We start from the raw sequence: 10,857 nt of genomic DNA, 5'->3' as shown, positions 1-10,857 counted from the left end.
CTTAGTGTGCAATGGAAAGATAGATAGCCCTAGATTGATAGGTGTATATACAATGCACGGGGAAAAAAACCTCCTAGTGAGGGAAACAATTCCCCAACGGTGCTAAGTGTGTTCATACACATCACTACCACATGTATATGGTAACAAATAAAAGAAGAAGTATTTGTATTGATTCATAAGTAGAGATTACATAAAGAGAAACAATAATATTCAACTCCTGCTTGTCGATGGCTAAAAAAAAATACTCTTTGGAGTAAGACACGTTTTGCAGGAAGTTGTGTTCTCCACTCCAGTATTTATTATAGTGCCATAGACCATAAATCTATAGTCTAGGGAAATTTCATCAAGAAAAGTGATTCTCTTACATCTTGTAAGGTCCAATTTGTAGTCTGAATGCGAGATCTGGAACCACTTTCATTATGTTAATGACTCCTTTGAGTGTGTGAATCATATATTTCTCTGAGGGGAAAAGATTATTGGATGGATTTGTTATTACTGGGTAGTTGAGTACTACTGGCCTTTTGCTTTTCCCTGAATAGAAATCATCCCGGGATCACCTTGTGTTGATGGGACAATAGGATGGGTCGATCCTGAGATGCTGTGGGGCATTCCTGTAATAAGTTTCATCGGTTGGATGCCACTCAAACCATTTCTTTTGCCATGTTGGCTGATTATCAATGATTGCTTGTACCTGTATAGCAGTTATAAGAACATCCCTGTAGTCACCTTTGTGGTTGGGCTCAATGCTAGGAAACATTTTTTGCTTCCATAAGAGAGCCTCCTGCCTCATCAATGGAAGTGCAATCATTTCATGTCTCAGGTTCTTCACAATTTCATCAGGTGTAACCATGAGAAGGGCAATTGATTCAAACACCTTGATTTCATATTGCAGATATTCTTTGTGTAAAGAATCACTCACTCCCAATATCCACCACTGAATTTTGTCCCTGGAAGTTTTGGTGGTTTGTGTTTTGGCTGGATCCTCAAACTCATGCAATGTTGTTTTTGTGTGGTCGTACTGGTCATCTCTATATGTTGAGTTTCCTGTGCCACGTGTCCCTGTCCTATTGTGTGAGAGACTTCTACCATGGCTGGCTGTGCTTGCATTGTCTTTATGGTTTGATCTTTTTGTTGTAATATTACGTGATGTGCCATGCTTTGAGCAGCCATGTCCTCTTGTGCTTTGGTAGGGTGTTTTTGGACCTTATGTGTTGTTGGCAACACCTTGTCTTTATTTGTTTGGGTGTATCAATTGTGTGATCTTTCTGTTCTTTCTCAAGCTTTTGGTCAGCTGATTCTTGAGTAGGGGAAGGTACTTTTACCTTGATTGTTGATGGTGTGTTTTCTATATGATATTCAAACACTTTCTTGAACCACCTTCCTCCTCTTGATTTATTTATGCCATGTTAGTCTTGTCCTCATCCTCTCCCTTAGTAGACTCGTCAGATGATTCAATATCATCAACGCATTGGTGCTTGGCTTCTTCTCTTTCCTTCTGTTCCACTTTGCGTTTGAGCTCGTTCTGAATCTATTGCCGCATATCACCGGCAATATTCAAATTTTCTACTGCTTCTTTTCTTCTTTGTTGTTTAAGCTTTTCTAGAGCTTCGGCCTTCTTGTGTTCTAGTGGCGTGTTCTCCTCATGCTCTCTTTCATCATCTACTCCAATTCCAAGGTTTCGTTTTTCCTCATGTCTTTGTTGACGGAGTTTTTGTCTTTGGGCTTGAGCTTCTTCCGTAGACCTCTGTGCTTGTGTAATGAGTCTTGCTTCGGTGGCCCTGTTTGACCGTACTTTTACTCTTGTTTGTCTTAGTGTAAATTCGTCCTCTTCTTCCTCCTTTGAAGGTTGATACTCTGAGGGAGTATCTCTTCCCTTTGTTGTTTTAATTTCACCACTGGGCGGCATGTTTGATTTTGTTACTTTACTGTCAGACTTAGGTTTGTTAGAGCTTTGCCCAGTTTTCTTTGTCTTCGATGGTTGTCCTGTAGTTGGTCCTACTATCGGGTTCACCGCTCTTTTGGATTTGTGAATTGAATCCAATTGTGTTTATGCATGTGGTAATTCATCAATCATGCCTAAGGCTTGGTAGAAAATTTTGGTCAACATTTGTCCAACATTCATGTATGATTTTCTTTTATTACTTCGTTTGATGTAAATTTTCAAGGATGTAATTTCCAAAGTCACAGTTGACCACCCTTCTTTCTGCCAGCCCCATTGCCATGACGAGTGCCATATGCAACATTGGTTCCATGTATCACTGTGGCTTTTGCACTTTGAAATGTTGTGATATTAAGCGCAAAGATAGCTCCGTCTCGGAGTAGATTAGATTTTGATAGGTCAATTTGTGGCCTCTTTGCTTCAGGAAGGCGTTGTCATTATCTATTTCCTTAGTCTTGCGCAATAGATTGTGGGTTCCTTGATGCAAGTGAAGAGCTTCATTGATGTTTTTTGGGGTGATATTTACTTTGACTATAGCCCCATCTTTGTCTATTAATGTTGTTTCCCCGTTGTATTGAATAGAGTTGATTAGTTCATGGGCTCTCCAAAAATTTGTTCCCCATGGTGGTAATCTCAAGAAGCTGTCCAAATGTAAGCATCTGGCCGTTTCTAGCACTTTAGTTTTTTGGTGTATCATCCATAATTCCTTGGGGAATATGGTAACTTTGACTATCATCCCATTGGCCGCTTGGAACTTCCCAATGAAGATGTTTGTAGGTATTGCTTCTAGCTCCTAATCAGTGATGTGAGCTTTCTCATTGGATGAGATATCTGTGATATCATAAGGTGTTATCCCCCACTCCTTCTGTACTTTCCTACGGGGCATCTTGGGACCATTTTCAAACTGATTTTAGAGTTAGGAAAAAAAAAAACGCAAACTTTGACCATAAATTGAGAAATGACCATGAATCTATTATAACTACTCAAAATTTGACCAAACTTCACCAGTGCATCTAGGACAACTATAGTCACAAGGGCAAGAGATCATAGATCAAATCTGACTTTGAGGTACATGGATCGCAATCTATGATGGACCATATTTTGATGATTTGATCATACGACCTGGTTGGGCACCTCTAGGTGATGCTCTGGTCCAAATTTTTTGGGGTTTGGATCATTGGTTAAAATTTTAGGTCAAATTTTGAGCAATTTGGCGGACTTAGAGAATTTGAGCTCTTTGGTTGGGATTTTGAGATCCAAATGACTTGGTATTGTTAGGAAATATGACATAGCTAAGTAGATAATTGAGTAGGTTACTTAATGGAGAGAGATAATTTTCACACATGAGAGATTATAGAGTAGAGAGAGAGAGATCACACACGATATACGTGGTTCACCCAATGTAGGTAGGTGCTATGTCCACGAAAAGCAACCACTCAATGGCTTTAGTACTTCAAACAAGAAGTAAGTTACAAAGGGATTATACCTCTTTGGAGTTCCCGCCTTGCTTCACTCTCACCGCCTCACATCAACTTCACAATGCACCACAATGCTTCACAATCCGTTTTTGTGTGTAGAAGCGGCCTCCTTTTATAGGCCTCAAGGGCTGCCCTCTCTCATGAGAGGCAACCGTGTGTAGCTGCCCTTGTGTTGTCCAAATCGAACCCCCCAATGCGCCCATGTGTGGCCACCCTTGAGAAGACAAGTCCATCTTTGAAATCGGCCATCGGCCATTGACTACCGGCCAACCGGCCAAACGACCGACCGTTTTTCGATCACTTTTCGACCAAAAGGAATATTCCGACGAAAAGGAATATTCCGGCCGTGAAAATTTGCTCGAGACTGGCCGTGAAAATTTTGGTTTTTGGCGAGTGATTTTTCTTGACGCACGATGGATTCTCCTCATAACAGGGGCTTTACAAATGTGCATTTTTAACACAAAAAATTATAAGGGGTAAATCAGGCTCCATACTTAACAATCTCCCACTTGGAGACTGATCTCCAAACTAAACCTGTGACTGCTTTCCATCTTGCCTTCTTATTCTTGAATGCCTATTGAAGATGAGCAAAAGCTCAACTTCTCCTTATCGACCACCTTTGTAAACATGTCTGCAGAATTTTCACTTGTATGCACCTTTCCTAGCTTTAGCTATCCCTCTTCCAAAAGAGTGTGTATGAAGTGATATCTCACCTCAATGTGCTTTGTCCTTGAATGAAAGGCTGAGTTCTTTGCAAGATGGATATCGCTTTGGCTATCATTGTACAATACACAATTGTCTTAGTTTAATCCAAGCTCTTCTAAAAATCTGTGAAGCCAAAACATTTCTTTGCTTGCCTCCATCATTGCTACATACTCTGCTTCCGTGGTAGAAAGTGAGATCACTTTCTGCAGCTTTGAAGCCCAGCTTATTTTTGTGCCTCCAACCGTGAAGACATAGCCAGTAGTGCTCCTTCGAGTATCTTTGTGACCTGCCATATCTGCACCAGCATACCCTTGAAGAAAAATATCAGTTTCTTCAAAATACAAAGAATTTGTTTTTGCCCCTTTTAGATACCTAAGTATCCACTTCACAGCTTGCCAGTGCTCTTTACCTGGGTTGTCCATGAACCTACTTACAACTCCCATTGCATGTACAATGTCTGGCCTTGTCCAGACCATAGCATACATAAGAGAACCTACCACTGCAACATATGTGTTCGAAGACATATGGGCAATCTCCTCTTGTGTCTTCGGACACATATCCTTGGTTAGTTTAAAGTGACCAGCCAAAGGTGTAGAAATCGTTTTTTCATTTTCCATTGCCTTCGTTTCAACGAGATGGTTTGTTCCTTATGTGGTTCAACATGTACATGGGAATGCAACTTATACTTGCATGAGTTAGACGGGACAAAAATGAAGATTCCCATCGTAGGGAAAATAATTAAGTTATTCAAAACAAGAGGTGATACAGATCCCTTTGATTCACAGGAAATTCAAAATGAAGGCTCTGATGAAAATGTTATAGATGTGGATGATGAACAAGAAATTGATACGTTAGATTTTGTTGCAAGCGATGATGAAATCGACATATATGTGGACTTAAATGAAGATTGAACCTGCTATAAAAAGATATGTGTGGCACATCGGATGTGCAGGTTTAGAGGGGGTGAATGTCATGCTGTGGGAGGTGCATAATATGAAAATAAAAATATCTACCTCACTCTATGTTTTTAATGTGTGGGACCAAATGCTACAATGTACATAGTGTGATATATGCGAAAACGGATGCCACGGTTGCAGGTGTGTACATACCTTGCCAGGCAGACGAGGCCAGGGACGTGGCACCGTTGCATGTTTTACCACATTAAAGAATGCCTAGTTTGCTTTAGGAATGTACAAATGTCAAGTGTCTCGAAGTGGCACGCTCGTTTTGCCTAAAAAGTTCAATGCGGGCGATCTTGGCAAAAAATAGCAAGTTTCATATGCATGCGTAAAAGACGTGTCCAAAGTGCTTACCAAGTGGAAAAATGAGGTCCAACATGAAATTTGAGCCCAATGGGATTTTTCCACAAATTTGGGGATTTCTACCAGCTCGTTTGGGCTTTTTACGGACAAGAAGGGGGTATTTTTGGGCTAAAAATGGTCCAAAATAGCCTAAAAATAGCTCAAAATTCCACATCAACGACGGCGCCATCATTGCCTAAGTAGAGAGGTAAGTTTTAGAGCCAAGAACAAGCTCATTTTGCATATAAGCAAGGAGATATAGCCATTCCTTTATAAGGTGCTAGTGCAGTCCCTTGCTGCTTCCACTACATGGTTGAGGCTGTGAGGCCTCCAAGTAGGGTTTCCCCTCTTCAAATAACTACCTGGGCTTCTCCAATGAAGTACTGAAGCTTCCATGAAATGGTCACAATGAGAAATTGATGCGTCATTTTGGGGTTTTTAACAGGTCAAATGAGCACTGCATCTGTGCAATTGGGAGCAAGGCTACACCTAATCTTCACACACACAAGAGTTTTGAGTTAGTATTGGTTCTTTTTCAAAGTGGAGCTTTCATGGCTGGAGTTTTGTTCTTTTTTAGTGTGTTTTTGGCTTCAAATCATCAATGCCTTGCTTGAATTTTCTACGAATCCTCACAGTCAGAGGCCCGTCGCTTTCCTAGTCGCACTGCACACTTCTTGACAACGCATGCATAGATAATCCATGTATATTTCTAGAAATTGCGTGAGATACTCCTTGAATGCATGAATCATTATCCTATGAAAGGTGGCACATGCATTGGTCAAACCAAAAGGCATCACCCTATATGCAAATATGCCCCACTCTGTTGCAAAATCCATCTTATGTTCTCTTCTGGTTTTATGGCCAATTGGTTGTAGCCTGAGAACCCATGTAAGAAACTATAATCTTCTTTCCGTGCAACTCTCTTGATCACATGATCTGTTATCGGTAGGGGATAGTTGTCTCTAATGGTAGAAACATTTACCTCTTTGAGGGTCACATGGACTTGTAACTATCCATTCTTTTTGGGCACTACCCAATCGGTATGTTCAATCTCATAGGTAAACTCAACATCCTTGAGTTTTTCTATCTCCTCCTTAATTGTTTTAGCAAATGTCTCATCGTACGTATAATGGTGTTGTCTACGCGGTTTGGCATCACTTTTAAGGGGTATTTTGTATTGACAGATTTATGGATCTATTCCTTTTAGATCCTTGTATGACCATGCAAAAACATCTTTATATTGTTGAAGTGTTGCTATCAATAGATTCTCTTCTTCTACCGTAAGGTCCATGGCAATATATGCCGGCTTAGGGTCTTCCCCTGGTTTCACTAGGTCTATGCACTTGGCTTTTCTGGCCCATCGTATGAGGTTCCAAGTTCCTTTGGGTCACGTTTTGCCTTTCAAACTACAATTTTTATGTCTTGGATAGTGTACCTTTTGTAGTGGGAGGGTGCGTCAAAACTATCATTGTCAGATTCATCCTCAATCTCCAACTCCATTGCCCAAACTTCTTTCAAAGTTTGTTTCAATTTGTTGTATCTTTGTTTGAGCTCTATTTTCAATAATTTCATTGATTTTTCAAAGATATTTTTGATCTGTGAATTTGGTTTGCTTTTCTTTTTTCTGTTGAGATGGGTTTCATGAATCTTTTTGATATCTTGTCTTTAAGGCAATCAGTTGCTTCGACCAACCTCAGATACTGCATTTTGTTTTTTATGAGAGGTATAGGTTTTTTGTTTGTTCATGTGTCTTTTTCAAGTATCTCCGTTGTCTTTGTGGTTTTTGGTTGGGAAAATCTTAAAAACCGCTTGTCAATCCCTTAGTTTGATTTCCTTATCAAAGCTACTAGAGCACTCGTCCTCCGCATTGTCCTCTAAAGGTCTATCTCTGGAGTTTTGGAATTCTTTCTCATCAATTTTACTAAGGTCTTTTATGGATATGTCATCCACTATGTCTTCAATCTGTAACTCCCTCCTTGTCAAGCTCATCATTTGGAATGGAATTATATCATATCCTTCCTCATCATAGAATTTGGCTAGAGTCACCTCATTTACACACAGATACATCCAGGGTGGCCAATATCTGCTTCCATCCAACTTGTTCAAACATCTCTTCCGAAAAAGGGTCTGGTAAATATGTCTCATGCCATACTAGTCAGTCGTGAATACAATCTTCTTTTTTTAGACTTCCACTCTCCAAAGCTCCACACATCCAAATATGTGCTTTACTTTACAGTCAAGCAGGTATTTCCCCTTCCTGCTTAGTTGTGAAGTTTATCTCTTCCCCAAGGTTCTCTCGACATCTCTATAATTATGATCCTTGACACTGATCTTTGTAGTGACATCCTTGTGTCTTAAGTAGATATAGTTGTAGCCCCTCTTGAGCTGACGCATGAATGGTCTGCCCAATATAATATCAAAATTGCTGCTCTTATCAAAATTCATTATAGAAAAGGTGTGTTCTTATGCAATGCCACAAGAGGATACAATGATTTGTTCCAAAATGCCAATTGGTCTCTCCAGGTATCCATCCACCAATTGCAGTTTCATTCGGGTTTTCCTTAGAGTAGGTTTTTCCCTTTTTTCCCACACTGCCTTGGTTGATATGGAAATTCCTTTGTATTCCACAGGTAAGGTAGTGTTTCCTTCCTCTCCCTCACGGTAGTCTCCCACCTTATTTATTGGTACAGGCTCTGCTTTAGTCTGTTTTGGTGTTTGGTTGTTCGATGTTTTTGGAGGAACGATTGGTTGTGGAATTATCAGCCCTATTTTCTCCAAAAAAAATCCACCTCTTCCCAAAGATGAGGTCTTAGCTGTAGTAACTAGGATAGAGTTAGCGTACAATGGATAGGAGACAACATCAACTCGTGAAGAGTCTTAGTGTCCACCACCTTAGGATCAGATTTCCATTGAGATGATATTTTTCTAATTTTTTTATCTTGTTTCATGGTTGCCGATGAACGAGGGTAAAGTTTTCAAAGACTGAGATTTTTTGTCTTTCGATATTTTTGTACCTGCATCACCATATAGTCATCAGATATTGCAGGGGTAGAATTCGTGGTGTAGATGGATCTCAGTGATAGGGGCTGACTCAAAGGTCGCACTTCCATCATTTTTTGTTTTTGATATCATCCCACAAATCCTGTGGCTAGGTTTCTTCTACTTCTAGAATTGGCATAACTGTTTGTGAGCTCAAATCCTCTATGGTATTGGCTACCACCCTCGTATTTAATGGTGCCTCAACTACTGGCCCTCTTTGGTCTCTGTTTTTGGTGCGAAGATTCTCCATCTCCTAGATTCTTTTACGGATCAACACGTCAATTTTTGGAGCATCCGAGACTGGTGCTCAAAGACTTTGTCCACCAAGACTGAACCTCTCAAAGTTATTTCATTAGGAAGAGGAGGGGTCTAGGAGGGCCTCTTTATTTGCCATGAGATTATGGAGATGATTAGAATTTTGACGAATAGGTTCATGCCATGTGTGCAAGAATGGTGGGTGTGTAAGAGAGGTGTAAGAGTGGTCAATGGATGCACTTTCTCCCCCAAAAAAGGGGGGAACAACTTTATGATTTTGGGCCTCCCATAACTTCTACATACTATCTCCAATTTGAGCAGAAATTATAGATCCGTAGCTCTTTCCATAGATACGTTACATGATATGGTTTTGCCTGCTAGATTTTGAATTTCATTTTGGGGGGGAAATTTGAGTTCCAATAAACTAGCCATTTTGCTTGTTTGAATTCAAAAACTGCTCTTTGATTTCTTTCTTAATACTAGAGGTTTGACTCCCTTAAATTGCCAAATAAATAGGCCGTCCTAGAACCCATTCTCTTCCTAATGTCTAGTGGTTTTGCTACAATAGTTTCTTCTTTATGGTACATTTCCACTCTCAACTGCTCTTAGGTTTGCTGCAATTTGGTTTCCAAGGTCGATTTTTCTTTTATACTTTTGGCTTTCATCTTGTCCCTTTTTGCTTTCCAGTATTTTTTGGGGGTCCTAATTGACAAACTCTCTATCTCGATTTGACTGGGTGGGATGGTTTTGTCTCCTATAGATATATACCTTGCTGCTTCTTGGTCTTGTGCTCTTGTTACCACATTCATTGGAGTCGTTGGTTCTTTTTCTAATCCACTTGAGCTTGATAAAACTCTAATTTTGTTTATGGTGCTTTCCCTTTGTTATCAAGGTTTTTTGGACAGTGTGGAATTAGATGGTCATTTGTACATCCCTCACAATACCCAAAGATTTTGATATGCTCTCCTTTGTGTGGACACCTTCTTGCCCAATGATCACCTCCACATTAATAGCATGGTCCTACTGGTGGTGGGGAAGCTTGTGGAGCTCCCATCGGTTGTCCGATTCTAGGAGGGTATCCCCTAGGTCTGTAGTTCTGATTTGCCATGAACATTAGCATATTTTCATCAATCAGGTAATGGTTTTTTGTTGGTTGTATTATGTATGATGGTTCTGTCATCCCCTTAAAACCTATCCATGGAATTTGTCCTTCAAAAGCATATGCATTATTATCTAATCCCCTCTCATAAGAGCTGTCTGAATCTTCTAGGTATGAAACTGCTAACATCATTCTCTAATCCGCAGGTGCCTCTATGTGTTGTGAAATTATCACCATGGTTTTGTTTTCCTGGGGTAAAGGAGGTTGTTGTCTCAAAACTGGTTGAGGTTTTTCCTATCCTTGGGCTACATTGTTTTGATCTAATTGATACCTTGGATGTGGCGGCAAGTGTTGCACTCAAGGTGATCCATAAGGTCCTTCCCTAACATAGTTTTTGTTGTAGAAACATTTGTGGGTCCCATGGTTTGTCCATTTTTGTTCGATAGTAGACCACTTCAATACATGCTGTACGTTTTCTCCTGGCCTTGGCTGCATGTTGCACCACTGAGTCGGATGGTCTCCTCCACAAGTGTCACATTTCTACGTGGGATATTGTTGTGTGTTCGGGTTTGGCCTATTACCTTGGTTCATCATTTTGATCACTTCCTAGATCATTTGATCAATGTCCATCACAATTGGGATTTGCCCACCCAGTTTCATCATGGATTCACTAGTGGTCAAAGAGGTGCTACTTGTCCCTTGGTCTATATCCTCAATCACCTCCCCATACGCTTCGCAGTTGTCTACTAGATACAGCACCTCTGTAGAAACTTTTTCGAAGGTAACACATGCCTTCAAGTGCAGATCTTTTTTTAGAGTCTCATTTTGCAATCGCTCTACGAAAAGGACTGACAGTCTCTCATCCTAAGGTAGCTCTTTGGCGGGACATCTTTCAATGTACTGCTTGAATTGAAGCAAGGATTCTTTCACCTTTTGCCTGCTAAATATAGGGACCCCCTTGACTGCATGTCCATCCTGGCCCTTGGCCGTGACTGGTAGGCCCTTGTCCTGACATTACTCCCCCCCTTGGAGAAGCTTTTT

The sequence above is a fragment of the Adiantum capillus-veneris genome, chromosome 8 (genome assembly GCF_014529385.1).
Source record: "Adiantum capillus-veneris isolate H3 chromosome 8, ASM1452938v2, whole genome shotgun sequence".
Classification (NCBI taxonomy): Eukaryota; Viridiplantae; Streptophyta; class Polypodiopsida; order Polypodiales; family Pteridaceae; genus Adiantum; species Adiantum capillus-veneris.
Note: the sequence above shows the minus strand (reverse complement) of the source record.